The sequence below is a fragment of the Cherax quadricarinatus genome, chromosome 84 (genome assembly GCF_038502225.1).
Source record: "Cherax quadricarinatus isolate ZL_2023a chromosome 84, ASM3850222v1, whole genome shotgun sequence".
Classification (NCBI taxonomy): domain Eukaryota; kingdom Metazoa; phylum Arthropoda; class Malacostraca; order Decapoda; family Parastacidae; genus Cherax; species Cherax quadricarinatus.
Window position 1 is genome coordinate 9,357,801 of NC_091375.1, and position 18,539 is coordinate 9,376,339.

Genomic DNA, 18,539 nt, shown 5'->3' on the forward strand with positions numbered 1-18,539 from the left:
AGTTGTTTACTAGTGTTACGTTACAACTGCTTCGTAACATCGCCTTATATGTCGTATGATCGTGCGTCTTACAGGCCGAAAAATACGGACGTACAAGAGAATCTTTATTGCCAGTATAAATTCGATCACTTAAATTATTAAGAATTCTTCAAGTACCCTGAACTGTGCTCCCTGGGAACCACACAAGATGTCTGTGCTCCCTGGGAACCACACAAGATGTCTGTGCTCCCTGGGAACCACACAAGATGTCTGTGCTCCCTGGGAACCACACAAGATGTCTGTGCTCCCTGGGAACCACACAAGATGTCTGTGCTCCCTGGGAACCACACAAGATGTCTGTGCTCCCTGGGAACCACACAAGATGTCTGTGCTCCCTGGGAACCACACAAGATGTCTGTGCTCCCTGGGAACCACACAAGATGTCTGTGCTCCCTGGGAACCACACAAGATGTCTGTGCTCCCTGGGAACCACACAAGATGTCTGTGCTCCCTGGGAACCACACAAGATGTCTGTGCTCCCTGGGAACCACACAAGATGTCTGTGCTCCCTGGGAACCACACAAGATGTCTGTGCTCCCTGGGCACCACACAAGATGTCTGTGCTCCCTGGGAACCACACAAGATGTCTGTGCTCCCTGGGAACCACACAAGCTCTATTATAATTTTCACCTAGGAAATTTTAGAGGGATTTGTCCTAAATCTTCACACACAAATCACTTCCTACAAAACAAGAGGCTGGACAGAGGTGCAAAACGCCTCAAATAAAGAGCAGAGGCATCATGAGTACACTCGGAAAAAGCAACGTACAGGTGGGATTAGAACCCATGGCAAGTGTGTCGTAAAACATCAATGGAACAAGACTCATCGCCCATCCTTTAGTACACAAGGGAGATTACCAACATACCCATAGCTGTCTTCAAGAAACTTTAGTTATTTTGAATAACGATAACGTAATAACGCGATTGTAAACAAACCAGGGTTCGGATGGGGGTCGAACTCCCGGCAGGTGAGCCGCAGAACTCCAGGCCAGTGTGTTATCCACTGGGTCAACTGGTCACAATAAGATTCATCCAACTAGGTATATTTCTACACCATAGGAAGGTTAGCATAGGCACCACTGTGACCACACTTGCATTTGTGGTCACAGTGGTGCCTATGCTAACCTTCCTATGGTGTAGAAATATACCTAGTTGGATGAATCTTATTGTAGCTAGCTGGTCCAGTGGCTAACGCGACGGTCTGGAGTTTTGAGACTCTCTGACCGCGGGTTCAAATCCCGCCCGTGGTATTTTTTTCAATGTGTTATCCACTGGGTCAACTGGTTACAATAAGATTCATCCAACTAGGTATATTTATACACCATAGGGAGGTAACCATGAGTCACAGTGGGACCTATGCTAACTTCCCTACGATGTATAAATATAACTAAGTGGATGACTCTTACTGTAACCAGCTGGCCCAGTTTATTACACACTGGTCTGGAGTTTTACGACTCGCTTGCCGTGAGTTCGATCTCCACCCGTACCGCAGTTTGTAAATTCCTTATCAGCTGCACTGTGGTGCCTACACTGAAGTACATGCGGATGGCACCAACAGCCTAATGATCAGGCTACCTACCTGGGTGTTCCGGGGGTCAACGTTCCCGTGGCCCAGTCAATGACCAGGTCGTGTTACAAAGTCTCAGCTGTGCTCAGACCTCTGCAACACAATTGTCCTCAACCATTTATTAAGTTATACCATGAATTAAGGAAAGATCCTGGACTTCACCTTACGAAACAAAGCTAATGCGACAGTAATTATGGATAAATTAATTATTGTGGAGAAATGAACATGTTATTAGAAGACGGGGAAACTTACGTGCCTCTCAATTTTCATCTAGCAGGACTAGTCCAGGAGTAGGCTGTATGGGGGCGGTGACCCCCAGATATGGTCGTCAAGCAACCTTCATATAAACATCGCCAGTGAAGGAATTCAACGTACCTGCCAAGCAACATGTTCAATGTTATACTGATAAGAAAAGACCCAACCGATTTCTAACAAAGAAATCAGAGAGCTAAATTATGCCGAGTATGTTGAGCATTTGTGAGTGGATGAGTTCTCAAAGCCAGTTACAGGTCAGTCACCAACCACAACTGTTATCTTTTCTAACTGTAACTAATAAAACCATTGCTATCTAGTAGTAGTAGTAATAGCAAAAGATCGTAGTGGTGAAAGTAGCAGCAGTCGTAGTGCTGGTAGTAGTACCACCAGTAGTAACAGCAGTAATAGTGGTAGTAATGGTAGTTGTAATAGTGGTAGTAATGGTAGTTGTAATAGTGGTAGTAATGGTAGTAGTAACAGTGGTAGTAATGGTAGTAGTAACAGTGGTAGTAATAGTAATAATGGAAGTAATGGTAGTAGTAATAGTGGTAGTAATAGTAGCAGTAACAGTGGCAAGCTCTAAATCATGTAGTTACTGTTAGATAGATGTATCTGACTGAGATATCTGGGAGGGAGGGAGAGATGAAGGTGTATCCAACACCTCGTCTGTGGTAAATGTTCCAGCCAACCAGACTGTCAGGTGGTCGGCCTGAGAGTAACTTCTTACCTTGTTGAGTGATATCTGTTAGAGTGTTACCGATCCTTGCTTCCAACAGAAGCCAATACGCCACACCACCAACACTGCCACACAACTTCCTGACGTGTACTGTTCTTGTTGAGAGTACTGTACCTCGTGGCTAGTGCAGTTTTGCTTGATAACGCTGAGTACCAGCGCTACGCAAATCATAATGGCTTCAGATATAGAAGGTTGATGCCAGCTCTAAATTTGCATTCTGTTTACTACTACAATGTTTTTGGCGTGTTGCATGTGCTATTATTGGCTTGTTGCATGCGTTATTATTAGCTTGTTGCACGTGCTATTATTGGCCTGTTACACGTGCTATTAATGGCCTGTTACACGTGCTATTATTGGTCTGTTACACGTGCTATTATTGGTCTGTTACACGTGCTATTATTGGTCTGTTACACGTGCTATTATCGGTCTGTTACACGTGCTATTATTGGTCTGTTGCACGTGCTATTGACCCGTTGCACGTGCTATCACTGACCTGTTGCACGTGCTATCATTGACCCGTTGCACGAGCTATTGACCTGTTGCACATGCTGTCCTGTCTCGTTGAATATTTTCATCACGCTCTTCGTACCCTTTACTTGCACTTTCCATCTGTACACTTCAATGTCTCCTTCACCAGAGAATCCAGATTCAGTGTTTTCACTTTATTTTATTAAACCTTCTAATACATGGAATAAATTTTGTCATCCTTCTCTGATTGGTCATTGAAGTAAACTTGAGAGATAAACTGACTGGTCATTGGTTGACGTAAACTTGAAGTATATACCCTGACAGATATACATGTATACATCTCGTTGTATATATATTTAACCAATAGTGTATAACTCTTAAGAGCCCTGTAAAACATCCCTTTTATAACTATGTCGGCCAGGATTGACTAAATAAGATTTAAAAGTGGAGTTGAAATCTGTTACAAGAGGAATAGGTATAAAATATGGGAAGGTCAGCTCAATGTTTAACATATTTTTACATAATACAGTGTTGGGTTGGCAGCTGGTGACGTAGACTGGGATCTCTCTCATTAGCACTAATGTAAGGTTGGATCCTCTGGGCGGGGCCAGGAGTGGGGCTACGATGTCATTATGCAGGTGACGTCAGTCGAAGTGAGTGTGTCATCATCAGTGTGGCAGCACTCAAGGTCAACACTCACCAGGGAAGTGAGAGGGAAGTGAGGGAGGGAGGGAAGAGAGGGAGGGAGGGAAGAGAGGGAGGGAGGGAAGAGAGGGAGGAAGAGACACATTATGTGGCGAGGATACGAGCAACAAGTCGGTGAGGACGAGGATTGCATTTTAAATTATACCGACAGAGCCACTAGCTTTTTCTCGTACCCCATATCCATCCTGTGGATGGTAGTGGCTAGTTTATTGTGCAATTCATATCCATCCTGTGGATGGTAGTGGCTAGTTTATTGTGCACTTCATATCCATCCTGTGGATGGTAGTGGCTAGTTTATTGTGCACTTCATATCCATCCTGTGGATGGTACTGACTAGTTTATTGTACACCTCATATCCTTCATGTGGATGCTAGTGGCTAGTTTACTGTACACTCCATACGTATCCCGTGGACAGCAGTACAAGAACATACGGACACACACACACAAGGCCTAGGAACTACACTCCAAAACAGTTAACAAGAGTACTACATTTGGATGTATTTTCACAATTTATATCTCGTTTGTTTAGAGTAAATTTAGCATATATACTTAGAATGTCTGGTATCTCATTTTCATTAATGAGATACACTGATATGCTAAGTAATTATGTATGTATATTCCTCAATAAGTGAACAATGAAGTACAGTGCTGAAAAAAAGTTACAATAAGGCTGACGACATTGAATTTAGTTTGAGCATTATCCAGCATCAACTGGCAGAAGTACTTGCAACCAAGCCTAAACCTGGCTACGACAGCATCAGTCAGTCTGTTTACATTACAAGTTGCTCCATAAATGTGTTTATCTACGTTGATGTACTTGCAACCAAGCCTAAACCTGGCTACGACAGCATCAGTCAGTCTGTTTACATTACAAGTTGCTCCATAAATGTGTTTATCTACGTTGATGTTATCAGTGTGAGTTATACGTCTACTTATACTTCTCGCTGTATTCCCATGATATTTAGATTCATTATTTACTTCTCTAGTTGTCTTAGCTACCGTAACTCCCAGTGAATACTAAAGGGGAAAATAAAATGGTATACAATACTGAAAAGTTGATAAGACACATGTGCAACAGTTAGGTAACTTTATTCATAAAACGTTTCGCCTACACTGTAGGCTTCTTCAGTCGAGTACAGAGGAGTCAGCAGATGCAGTAGAGATGCAAGACCTAACTGTTGCATTTGTGTCTTACTTATCAACTAAATGAGAGAGAACAGTAATTCAGAGTGAACCAGTGAATCATTCCACTGAGGATAAGACACTGCAGATCACTGTGCACTGCTGCCCATCTAGATACAATTTACATAAATGATAATCAACACAGATCACCATCAATTCATTTCTGGGCCATTGCGCGCGCCCTTAGTCACTCACCCTGTAAAATACTTCTACATTTTTCAAGGGGGTCGCTGCCTTCACTGCTTGGTCCCAGACCAGGTCTAGCTGACTGCCAGACCAGTCAGGTTGTTGGTGCAGGCTGTCTGCAATCAAACATACAGCAGCACACCACTTTGTTTAGGGGGAAGGGAGTCTGTGGTGACAACAAGTTCCTTCTTGAAGGTAATTAGGGAGTCCGACTCCCTTTATATATGTAGGGAAGGTGTTGAAAAACATTTAGTCCATTTATGCTTACCGAATATAAATGGTGACTGAGGATTTTCACTGTGTGTAATGCACTTTGTGCCGTGTCTCACTAGTCTGTAAGGGGCTACTTGCACCGTCTGCCGTGTCTCACTAGTCTGTAAGGGGCTACTTGCACCGTCTGCCGTGTCTCACTAGTCTGTAAGGGGCTACTTGCACCGTCTGCCGTGTCTCACTAGTCTGTAAGGGGCTACTTGCACCGTCTGCCGTGTCTCACTAGTCTGTAAGGGGCTACTTGCACCGTCTGCCGTGTCTCACTAGTCTGTAAGGGGCTACTTGCACCGTCTGCCGTGTCTCACTAGTCTGTAAGGGGCTACTTGCACCGTCTGCCGTGTCTCACTAGTCTGTAAGGGGCTACTTGCACCGTCTGCCGTGTCTCACTAGTCTGTAAGGGGCTACTTGCACCGTCTGCCGTGTCTCACTAGTCTGTAAGGGGCTACTTGCACCGTCTGCCGTGTCTCACTAGTCTGTAATGGGCTACTTGCACCGTCTGCCGTGTCTCACTAGTCTGTAAGGGGCTACTTGCACCGTCTGCCGTGTCTCACTAGTCTGTAAGGGGCTACTTGCACCGTCTGCCGTGTCTCACTAGTCTGTAAGGGGCTACTTGCACCGTCTGCCGTGTCTCACTAGTCTGTAAGGGGCTACTTGCACCGTCTGCCGTGTCTCACTAGTCTGTAATGGGCTACTTGCACCGTCTGCCGTGTCTCACTAGTCTGTAAGGGGCTACTTGCACCGTCTGCCGTGTCTCACTAGTCTGTAAGGGGCTACTTGCACCGTCTGCCGTGTCTCACTAGTCTGTAAGGGGCTACTTGCACCGTCTGCCGTGTCTCACTAGTCTGTAAGGGGCTACTTGCACCGTCTGCCGTGTCTCACTAGTCTGTAAGGGGTTACTTGCACCGTCTGCCGTGTCTCACTAGTCTGCAAGGGGCTACTTGCACCGTCTGCCGTGTCTCACTAGTCTGCAAGGGGCTACTTGCACCGTCTGCCGTGTCTCACTAGTCTGCAAGGGGCTACTTGCACCGTCTGCCGTGTCTCACTAGTCTGCAAGGGGCTACTTGCACCGTCTGCCGTGTCTCACTAGTCTGTAAGGGGCTACTTGCACCGTCTGCCGTGTCTCACTAGTCTGTAAGGGGCTACTTGCACCGTCTGCCGTGTCTCACTAGTCTGTAAGGGGCTACTTGCACCGTCTGCCGTGTCTCACTAGTCTGTAAGGGGCTACTTGCACCGTCTGCCGTGTCTCACTAGTCTGTAAGGGGCTACTTGCACCGTCTGCCGTGTCTCACTAGTCTGTAAGGGGCTACTTGCACCGTCTGCCGTGTCTCACTAGTCTAAGGGGCTACTTGCACCGTCTGCCGTGTCTCACTAGTCTGTAAGGGGCTACTTGCACCGTCTGCCGTGTCTCACTAGTCTGTAAGGGGCTACTTGCACCGTCTGCCGTGTCTCACTAGTCTGTAAGGGGCTACTTGCACCGTCTGCCGTGTCTCACTAGTCTGTAAGGGGCTACTTGCACCGTCTGCCGTGTCTCACTAGTCTGTAAGGGGCTACTTGCACCGTCTGCCGTGTCTCACTAGTCTGTAAGGGGCTACTTGCACCGTCTGCCGTGTCTCACTAGTCTGTAAGGGGCTACTTGCACCGTCTGCCGTGTCTCCACTAACCGGTAAGGGGCTACTTGCACCGTCTGCCGTATGTCCACTAACCGGTAAGGGGCTACTCGCACAGTCTGCCGTATGTCCACTAACCGGTAAGGGGCTACTCACACCGTCTGCCGTATGTCCACTAACCGGTAAGGGGCTACTTGCACCGTCTGCCGTGTGTCCACTAACCGGTAAGGGGCTACTCGCACCGTCTGTCGTGTGTCCACTAACCGGTAAGGGGCTACTTGCACCATCTGCCGTGTGTCCACTAACCGGTAAGGGGCTACTCGCACCGTCTGCCGTATGTCCACTAACCGGTATGGGGCTACTCGCACCGTCTGCCGTGTGTCCACTAACCGGTAAGGGGCTACTTGCACCGTCTGCCGTATGTCCACTAACCGGTAAGTCTCAGTAGTAGTAACCAGTTACCAGTCTCAGTAGTAGTAACCAGTTACCAGTACCGTCTGACTCAACGATCAACCGTCTCTTGAGTCACGGTCTTTCATATTGTGCTGACCTCAGCAGTATTCAAAGACCCACTGGGTACTGGGCAGCCGGCGAGACAGTATTACTAGAGTGAGCAAGGAGATAGGTAACGGCACGGTCTCTCTCCACATAACAGCAATTATAAGTAAAACAGCATACGTGAGTATTTCTACCCTGATCCACGTATCGAACTCCCACATGATAAATGGTGTACAGCGGTGTGGAGCGTGGATTTACGTTTTTAAGGGTAATTCAAGGCGTTTGAAGGCTGTTTGTGTGAGTAGCGCCAGGGTCAAAGGTGAGTCTCCAGCCACCAGACTACCCTCACACACCACCCCGAGCAAGCCAAGCTGACTCCCCTCACAGCTTCAGCCTGCAAGCCTGTTGCAGCCGTTTCAAGCTTCCTGGCTTAGTTAGTGTGCTAATTGCTTCAATCTCCGAGGGGTTGACCCGGATTTTGCAATTAAGCCAGTCAGTAAGCCAGACTGTGGAAGTGAACGCCAGTCAGCCTGTCATCCAGCCTGTCTCCTGTCATCCAACTGCTCCTCCGTGCTTTGTGCATCGTTACACGTCTTCCAGTCATCCATTCTCGTGGGGTAAGCCAGTCAGCCAACCCAGCTTCTAACCCAGCTGAGAGAGGGAAGTAAGCCACGCAGTAAGAAGTAAGCCAAGCTCCTCTGAGGTATTGTTTATATCGCTTTGTGCTTCCTGTTGGATGCTAAGAGTGGTTTTCACCATTCCTGTGGCATAGAGTGGGTTAAACCATCTGTGGGTGAGTGGGGCGCGCGGCAGCCTCCCCGTCCCCCCCCACCACCACTCTTCCCCCCACTCTCTCCCACCACCCGGGGTGCGCGGCAGACGCATCCACCACCACCACCACCACTACCAACCTACCTGTGGTTGTTTGCACCCTTGTACCGGGTCCTAGTACTGTTTTGGCTCACATAATTGGTCAAGAGATTGTAGCTGGTGCCAACGAGATAAAGCCAGTTATGTGAGTTCGCCTAGAAAGCACATTCTTCACGACAACAGTGAATGTCGGAGGCGTCATCACCGCGGGACACCATACACCCGCCTCCACCAGTACTCACCGTCCGTCTCCTACTCCCGACTTCAGTGATAATTTTCTTGAGATATTCTTCTTGCATTTAAAGACATTTGCGTGTGTGAGACATTTATAGTAAATTGTTTGTGTACTCTAAACCTTGTGTTTTCAGTTTTTCTTTGACTCGTTAATTTTTTTAAAATATTTTTTTCAGTGTTTTTATTTATCTTATATTTTTTTTTCTGTGTTTTTTCTTATGCTACTCCTGTCTGTAGTAAGTATTATTGTGTCGTGTACCAGTCAGTCACTCTGTGTGAAGTGATTCATTTTTTTTTATTGTATTGTCATTGTATTTCATACAGTGCTATTTACCCCAGTATACTAAATTATCCATTTATTTCTATGTGTGTCATTTTTTTTCGTATGCCAGCAGTGTCTCATTTCTCTAATTTTTTCGCAGACTGTGTACCATTATTTTTGCCAGCAAAATTTTTGTCGTATCAGTCACAGCAAGATTTTTGTTGTATCAGTCACAGCAGAATTTTGTTGTAAGAATATTAATTTAAGAAGTAGGCTCCGTCATTGTAAGTGTTATATTCCCTGTTTTGTACCTGTGTTTTAATTTTTTTTTCATATTTTTATATTCTTGAACAAATTCACTCTTGATGCAATTTCAATTACTTTTAACGTAAAGTGTTTCCTTACTCTGTTGAGTAAATTGTTTTGTCTAATTTACAATTAAGAGTTAAAGTGTTCAATCAGTTTATTTTTTTTTTCTTCATAATTTTAATTCATTATTTTACCTGAGTTTTCCCAGTGCAACTTATTACTGCAGTGATTATTTCTATACTTTATTTTGTTGCACTTGTTCTGAAGTGAATTATTTTGTTGAACTGTTCTGCAGTGAATTCTTTTCTTTTATTGATATTTTGTGCATTATATTTTAATTTTGTCTATGCATTCTTAGAAAATACTTAAATTTCCCAGTTAACAATTTAATAATTTTATTTGATACTTTCACATTGATTTAAAAATTTTAATTAATTAATTTCTTTATTAGCAAGAGTAAAGACAGCTCATTTTGAATTTAATTCAGTCTCCAGTAATATTTTTACTTGTATATTTCAATGTAAATTTTTTTTCTATTTTTGTCAATAGTCCTTTAAATTGAGTTTTCTTTCTTCTTGCAGTGTATTTAGGTATTATTTTGCAGACTTAGTTGTATATCTTTTCATTTCAATTCTAGAATTTTATATCATTTTTATTGTTCATTATTTTTGCCTTATTTGTTCTCGTGCTACTTTGCCATTATGTCTCACATACCGTCAAGTGATACTTTAGTGAATGTCGACACTCAGACCTCTCAGGCTACTACTGCTGGCCCTGTCATCAGTCCTCACAGTTCCTTACCGACTGACAGACTGACTCAGACACCGAGATATTATAGTTATACTCGTGATTCCCTTGATGCGTTACCTTTCAATGGCCATGTACATAGTCTTGAAGCATGGTTTGCGGTCATGTCCCAGTCACTTTTGAATGTTCACTTAGTGTATCATGCCTGTCAAAGTCAATATGAATCAGTCTACAGTACCAACATTCCCTTACTGACTGAAAGACAATACCTAGCCCTTGAGCAATGTGTTTGTTCTCACAGCTTGTATCTGAGATTTGTTAAAGTGCTGCGAAATGTGAAGTTCAGATTAAGTTCCTATAGATCCGTGAATTACTTATTAACGTAACCGAGCGGTCAGGCACTAGTAATACTGTCACTCCTGTCTGGACTCCAGCCACAATATCATGCACGCAGGATAGTGCTACTATCCTTGCGATGGCGACTTGTTCAAGTATTCGTTCCTTCCCAGGGGACGCTTTGAGAAGAACTTTACTTGCAACGAGTTATGCCATCTCTTGCTGATGCCACAAGCCGTGCAGAAAGACGTTTCTGTGGCTAGTGTGCTCACTTGAGTGTTGTTGTTGTCCCTTGTGTTTCAGATTGTGATCCCATCCTAGTTGACAGTAATCAGTGCATTGTAAGAAGTTATTTCTCGAGTAACTTCCACGTTGTTAAAGTTTGTAAGTGTAGTTTCTTTATAGTTGATACCTCGTGTCACTGTGTGCGACTCAGAATATCAGCATTGTTCACCGTGTTCATTGTGCTTGTAGTAGATAGTAGATTCGTTCTCCCTTGCTATATTGCGTGTTATAGCGTTAATTTTTCAACCGGGGGGAGTATCCACTCCACCGAGTTTGTTCATTCCTCCAGTAAGAAAGAACCGATCCCTTGTGTTCTGGTGATTCGATTCCTGCTCCAGGAAGATCTTATTCTGACTGTGAAGCCACCAGCACCCATCAGTGACTTTCTCATGAACCAAGAATTACTGTATCGAACAGCCGAGTTGGGTACTCCTAGCAGAAGAGTATACCAGTTAGTAATTCCACAGTCACTAGTGAATGTAGCTTTACAGCTAGTTCACGATGTACCAGGTGTTGCACACCCTGGTATGGATCGTTCAGTAAAACAAGCCAGATTGAAATACTTTTGGCCTCGTATGGCAACTGATATTTCTGAGTATGTTAGGAAATGTAGTGTCTGCATGCAACATAAAGGCAATGCTAATGGTCCTAATCCAATCCAAGTGTATCCAACTACTAGCGAACCTTGGGAAAGAGTTGCGCTAGATTTGTTAACTAATTTCCAATGTTCCCTCCAAGGTAACAAACATCTGTGTGTTATGGTAGACCATTTCACCAGATATTGCGAGTTAGTTCCTATTGCAGATAAGACTGCCGAGACAGTAGCTAAAGCGTTTAAAGAACGCATTATCTGCAGGCATACCACTCCTAAGTCCCTAGTAACAGATAATGGAGGTGAATTCTGTAATGAAATTCTTGAAAATTTGTGTACCTTGTACAAGATCACTAAATCCACCATTGTTCCTCATCATCCTGCCAGCAATGGGTTAGCGGAACGAACCAATAAGAAAGTACTTGATGTCTTGAGAGCCACTATCAATCCCAATAGTGAAACTTGGGATGAAGTTATACCTGATGTGCAGTGTGCTATAAATTCTGCTTACAATGTTTCTATAGGTGACACTCCACATTATGCACTGTATGGTGTAGATAAACGTTTGCCTTATGAGTTGTTGTATTCTAATCCGAAACCAAATTACAACCCTGATGATTTCGTAGCAACTCGTACCAGCTTAGCTCAAAGTGTTTTTAGAAGAATCCGTGAAACACTTCATAAATCAACAGCTGAATTCACAAGAGTCGCAAACACTCGATCAAAGCCATCCAAAATCAAAGTAGGTTCGAGAGTTATGCTGACTAATTTTAACAAAACGTCTGCTATGCCAAAGCTTGATCAAAGGTTTGTTGGTCCTTATCGAGTAGTTGAACATATCACTGGAAATAAGTATAAGGTTAGAGAGATTAGTACTGGTCAGTATAAAGAATCGCATTTGGATCATATGAAGTTAGTATGTGATGATAATGATGTTCCAACCCAGACTAATGTGACAGACTCTGACAATCCTCCTGATCCTGTACTCTCTTCCTCTGATACTCAGTCAGATGATCAACCTGAATGTCGTTATTCCCTACGTACACGACAGGTATTGAGAAATCCTCAAGTATCATTTGTAACTTCCAATTCAGATTTGCCTCAAATACAGCATGAGTTAGCCAATGCTACAGAGTTTGATCCTCCCAGAGATGATACCCATTCTGCATATGCCAATCTTACCCTAGCAGAGTTGGGGTTAAATGTAAATAACCTGTATAGATGAATAATCACAGTATCAACTTATCAATATTCAAGAATTTTTTTTTGTGTTCATGTTCTCTCCGCATTCTGAGAGTTAACAGTCTAGATTTGTGTGCACCGAATCTGCCTTTCTGTTAAACACTCTTTCTTTGTATATATTCCTTCCTCAGAATCCGTAGATCACACGAATACAGATCGATCGATCAAAATTTTTTTTTATCACTTGTATTCTCAACGTAGAGTTCGTTGTTCAATTGTTGAGTTTTAAGTTGTACTATCGTATACCTTGTATTGCATTACAGTTTCAGTTACGTAAGCTTTCATTCCATTGTTCTACTTATGTATTTTTAATGTTTAATGTTGTGTACTTTGACATTGTATAGAATCAGCCCAAGCCGTATACCTACCATCTCTAGTTTGTATTAGTTGTATGTCGGGACGACATACGTTAGCGTCGCCGAGCTCTCAGTAGTAGTAACCAGTTACCAGTCTCAGTAGTAGTAACCAGTTACCAGTACCGTCTGACTCAACGATCAACCGTCTCTTGAGTCACGGTCTTTCATATTGTGCTGACCTCAGCAGTATTCAAAGACCCACTGGGTACTGGGCAGCCGGCGAGACAGTATTACTAGAGTGAGCAAGGAGATAGGTAACGGCACGGTCTCTCTCCACATAACAGCAATTATAAGTAAAACAGCATACGTGAGTATTTCTACCCTGATCCACGTATCGAACTCCCACATGATAAATAACTCCCACATGATATAAGGGGCTACTCGCACCATCTGTCGTATGTCCACTAACCGGCAAGGGGCTACTCGCACCGTCTGCCGTGTGTCCGCTAGCCGGTAAGGGGCTACTCGCACCGTCTGCCGTGTCTCCACTAGCCGGTAAGGGGCTACTTGCACCGTCTGCCGTGTCTCCACTAGCCGGTAAGGGACTACTTGCACCATCTGCCGTGTCTCCACTAGCCAGTAAGGGGCTACTTGCACCATCTGCCGTGTCTCCACTAGCCAGTAAGGGGCTACTTGCACCATCTGCCGTGTCTCCACTAGCCAGTAAGGGGCTACTTGCACCATCTGCCGTGTCTCCACTAGCCAGTAAGGGGCTACTTGCACCATCTGCCGTGTCTCCACTAGCCAGTAAGGGGCTACTTGCACCATCTACCGTGTCTCCACTAGCCAGTAAGGGGCTACTTGCACCATCTGCCGTGTCTCCACTAGCCGGTAAGGGGCTACTTGCACCGTCTGCCGTGTCTCCACTAGCCAGTAAGGGGCTACTTGCACCATCTGCCGTGTCTCCACTAGCCGGTAAGGGACTACTTGCACCATCTGCCGTGTCTCCACTAGCCAGTAAGGGGCTACTTGCACCGTCTGCCGTGTCTCCACTAGCCAGTAAGGGGCTACTTACACCGTCTGCCGTGTCTCCACTAGCCGGTAAGGGGCTACTTGCACCGTCTGCCGTGCCTCCACTAGCCGGTAAGGGGCTACTTGCACCGTCTGCCGTGTCTCCACTAGCCGGTAAGGGGCTACTTGCACCGTCTGCCGTGTCTCCACTAGCCGGTAAGGGGCTACTTGCACCGTCTGCCGTGTCTCCACTAGCCAGTAAGGGGCTACTTGCACCATCTGCCGTGTCTCCACTAGCCGGTAAGGGACTACTTGCACCATCTGCCGTGTCTCCACTAGCCAGTAAGGGGCTACTTGCACCATCTGCCGTGTCTCCACTAGACGGTAAGGGACTACTTGCACCATCTGCCGTGTCTCCACTAGCCAGTAAGGGGCTACTTACACCGTCTGCCGTGTCTCCACTAGCCAGTAAGGGGCTACTTGCACCATCTGCCGTGTCTCCACTAGCCAGTAAGGGGCTACTTGCACCATCTGCCGTGTCTCCACTAGCCAGTAAGGGGCTACTTGCACCATCTGCCGTGTCTCCACTAGCCAGTAAGGGGCTACTTGCACCATCTGCCGTGTCTCCACTAGACGGTAAGGGACTACTTGCACCATCTGCCGTGTCTCCACTAGCCAGTAAGGGGCTACTTACACCGTCTGCCGTGTCTCCACTAGCCAGTAAGGGGCTACTTACACCGTCTGCCGTGTCTCCACTAGCCAGTAAGGGGCTACTTGCACCATCTGCCGTGTCTCTACTAGCCGGTAAGGGGCTACTTGCACCATCTACATTAAGAACCAGTCCCTCCAATACTGTCCAGTTATAAATTATACTGCAGCTTACTCGTCTGCATTCCATTAGTATAATCTGAAGGACTTTGGGCATTTATAATTATTATAATCATAACTAAACCCACAAAGAGGCATTTATAATTTAGATGCTTATATCAAGTGATATGGACAGTGAAAATTCTCTGAAGATTCTCTAATCTGCAATTTCAGTTGACTTCACAGGGAGCTGTTAGTGTACAAGAGTATTCTAGTCTAATAGAGTACAAGTGACTGAGTATCATCACTGGCTTAGTCTGTCTTGCTTTAAACATAACAATGGAGGAACACTGCTGAAGGCCTACTGGCCCACACAAAGCAGGTCCTTAAAAGTATTGTGCTTTTTTATTCTTTAATATAACTAGCATGCAGAATAGGCTGGTAGTAAACTATGGGTGTTGCAACAGCACAGAGGATAGGCTGGTAGTAGACTATGGATGTTGCAGCAGCATACAGAATAGGCTGGTAGTAAAGTATGGGTGTTGCAGCAACATAACTAGCATACAGAAGCGACAGCAACACTGGCAGAAGCGAAGGTAACACTGTTGTCCATTCTGAACGTAGAAATTTCTCATCCGGTTACAGAAAAAATCCCTTCCACTCATCTTCCGTTCGAATCACTTGCTTTGTACTCTTTTATTTTTCAGGGCTGACTAGTTGAAATGTGTCCTCGTTAAACACCACCTTTTTTGGGGGAAACTTGCTTTATATCATCTTGAAGGTTTGTTGTGTCCCCGATGAAGACTACTCGTACAAATTACTGAATCGTCTACGAAGGATTTCAATGTGCTACTATCTGTGTTTATCTATGCAAGATACCAGAAACCATTGGGGCGAGTACTGTGCCTTAAGAGGCACTTAAGTTCCCCCGTCTTCTTATAACATGTTCATTTTTCAACTATAATTTACCTTGTTTCGTAAAGTGAAGTCTAGGATCTTTCCTTAATTCATGGTATAACTTAAATCTTTTGTGACAATTGTGTTGTAGAGGTCTGAGCTCCTCTCATTAAGGGAATACATAAGAAACAAAGAGGGACTTAAAAGGTTATACTACCGCAAGATCACATACCACAAGGTAACGTAAACACCAGCTGATGCAAACACATCAGCTGATTGATATAAACACAGCAGTCAGCTGACGCGAGTAAACAAATCCCGGTAGGATAGACAATCTCGATATACGGAAATTTCCATGTCAGAGAAAAATACACAAATACAATATTAAGCGATCCTTTATTGACAACGTTTCGCCCACACAATGGACTTTATCAAGAACACTATATTAGTAAACTGTGCAGTATATTTGGTGAGGGTTTCGGGGGTCAACGCCCCCGCGGCCCGGTCTGTGACCAGGCCCCATGGTGGATCAGGGCCTGATGAACCAGGCTGTTACTGCTGGCCACACGCAACCCGACATACGAACCACAGCCCGGTTGGTTTGGTAGTGACTTGAGGTCCGTGTCCAGTGCCTTTTGAAGACAGCCAGGAGTCTATTGGTAATCTCCCTTATGTATGCTAGGAGGCAGTTGAACAGTCTTGGACCCCTGACACTTCTTGTGTTGTCTCTCAGTGTACTCGTGTCGCCCTTGCTTTTCATTGGGGGATGTTGCATTGTCTGCCGAGTCTTTTGCTTTCGTAGGGAGTGATTTTCGTGTGCAAGTTTGGTATTAATCCCTCTAGGATTTTCCAAGTGTATATAATCATGTATCTCTCCCGCCTGCGTTCTAGAGAGTACAGGTTGAGGAACTTCAAGTATTCCCAGTAATTGAGGTGTTTTATCGCAGTTATGCGCGCCGTGAAGGTTCTCTGTACATTTTCTAGGTCAGTAATTTCACCTGCCTTCAAAAGTGGTGTTAGTGTGCAGCAATATTCCAGCCTAGATATAACAAGCGACCTGAAGAGTGTCATCATGGGCTTGGCATCCCTAGTTTTGAAGGTTCTCATGTTAGTAGTATTGTGTACTGTAGTATATCAGTTAAAACCGTTACTGTGAGTCACTGCCTCCTGGCTATGACGTCACGAGTCCCATCTCCTATTGAACCACCTCGTCCTGGACAGTCAGTCAGAGAGTGGGGTTGAAGGAGAGATATTACAAGGTCAGGCTCTGGGTTCTCCTTCAGTATACTTAATATAAGCTACCAGTCATCCAGCGTGGGTGTTTATATCCTGATATACTACGGTACACAGTACTACTGACACTCATTATCCATCCTATCATTTTTCTAGCAGATGCGATTGATACATTGTGGTCTTTGAAGGTGAGATCCCCTAACATTATCACTCCTAGGTCTTTTACATTAGTTTTTCGCTCTATTATGTAGGTGGAATTTGTTTTATACTCCGATATAGTTTTAATTTCCTCACGTTTTCCATATCAGAATAACTGAAATTTCTCATCATAGAACTTCACATTGTTTTCTGCGGCCCATTGAAAGATTTGGTTGATGTCCGCCTGGAGTCTTGCAGTGTCTTCAATGGACGACACATCAATACAACCACTATATATAACAAGTCATTATAATTCAGAATAGGGCAGCAACACACCATAAGTGAACTCAATTTAAAAAAAAATTAATGCCCTCTTATTCTGAGCTGTTTCACAGCTGAGAAATACCCGGCTCACAGCCAAGGGATCCAGAGTTAGATTCCCGGGGCAGCTGAACATAAATTTCCATACACTTCTGATGCCCCCTCCTCAACCAACAGTAAAAAATATGTACTAGTGTTTCAACAGGCTGTTGTGGGTACATCGATACATCTTAGTATACCTTGATACTTCGGATGTACTTTCGATGAATTTCGAGAGTTTACGTACTTCCGCAGCCCGGTCCTGGGCCAGGCTCGTCTGCTGCTGTCCTGGTCACCCAGGCATGTTGTTTCTGGCGGCCGGCTGGCCCACACATCCATCACAGCCTGGTTGATCTCTCAGCTCTTCTTCCTCCTCCCTTCCTCCACGTATCTCCCTTCCTTCTTTCTGATTCTCTCTCTCTCTCTCACTAATCTTGTGTTTAATGTGTTTAGGAATACACACAAACAAGAACAGAAGAATGAATTAAGACTGCAACAAGAATAGTGGCCCATGCAAGGCAGGTTCAACTTACACCCACTCGTCCAACCCATAATTAAAGATAGGTTAAGTTCTTGCTGCGCACGAAGGCACGCACACTCACTGTCAGTGTTTAGTGTCAACACTCAACACACTTACTGGTCATTATACAGGTAAACATAACTATGTACAAGTACAGTTATAAGCGCACACACACAGGGCCAGGAGCTGTGAAACAACCCCTCCAACCACAAATAGGTAATTACATGGGGAAGGGTGGGAGAGAGAGAGAGGGAGAAAGGGAGTGAGAGAAAGAGAGAAATGAAGAGACAGAGAAAGGAAGAGACAAAGAGAGAGAGACAAAGAGAGAGACAAAGAAAGGGAGAGAGACAAAGAAAGGGAGAGAGACAAAGAAAGGGAGAGAGACAAAGAAAGGGAGAGAGACAAAGAAAGGGAGAGAGAGACAAAGAAAGGGAGAGAGAGACATAGATAATGAATGTGTATACACTCACGTACACATAGCTGGAGGTGTGGAGTCTTAGCCCGGCGTCTCAACTAGCCAGATACACCACCAGCCTCACTTATCAATAAAGACGTAAACTTAACCATACCATCTACCTAAACTCTTCATTTACTTTTCTACAATATGTTTAACTAAAGCTAAAAGGATAAGTACTGCAATAATTACCGAGGAAAAACGTTGCTGTCGCAACTATATGACCCATGACCAGAGAGAATATTAGCTGAGAGATAAGCTAAAGTAACACCTCTAATCTTGAGAAGCTGAAGAAGGATGACCAGAGAGAATATTAGCTGAGAGATAAGCTGAGCTAACACCTCTAATCTTGAGAAGCTGAAGAAGGATGACCAGAGAGAATATTAGCTGAGAGATAAGCTGAGCTAACACCTCTAATCTTGAGAAGCTGAAGA

At 44.6% G+C, this 18,539-nt stretch overlaps 1 protein-coding gene across 7 annotated transcripts in view; it reads right to left on the reverse strand.

Moving 5' to 3' along the window:
- sigmar (Tumor necrosis factor alpha-induced protein 8-like protein sigmar) overlaps positions 1–18,539 on the reverse strand; it is a 220,724-nt gene that overhangs the window by 141,443 nt on the left and 60,742 nt on the right. Inside the window, exon 3 of one of the 7 annotated variants that reach the window (XM_070103041.1) lies at positions 1,858–1,980. The exons of the other annotated variants lie outside the window; for them this stretch is intronic. The gene's annotated coding sequence lies outside the window, so the exon portion shown is untranslated. The remainder of the gene's footprint in view (positions 1–1,857; positions 1,981–18,539) is intronic. 7 annotated transcript variants of the gene reach the window in all.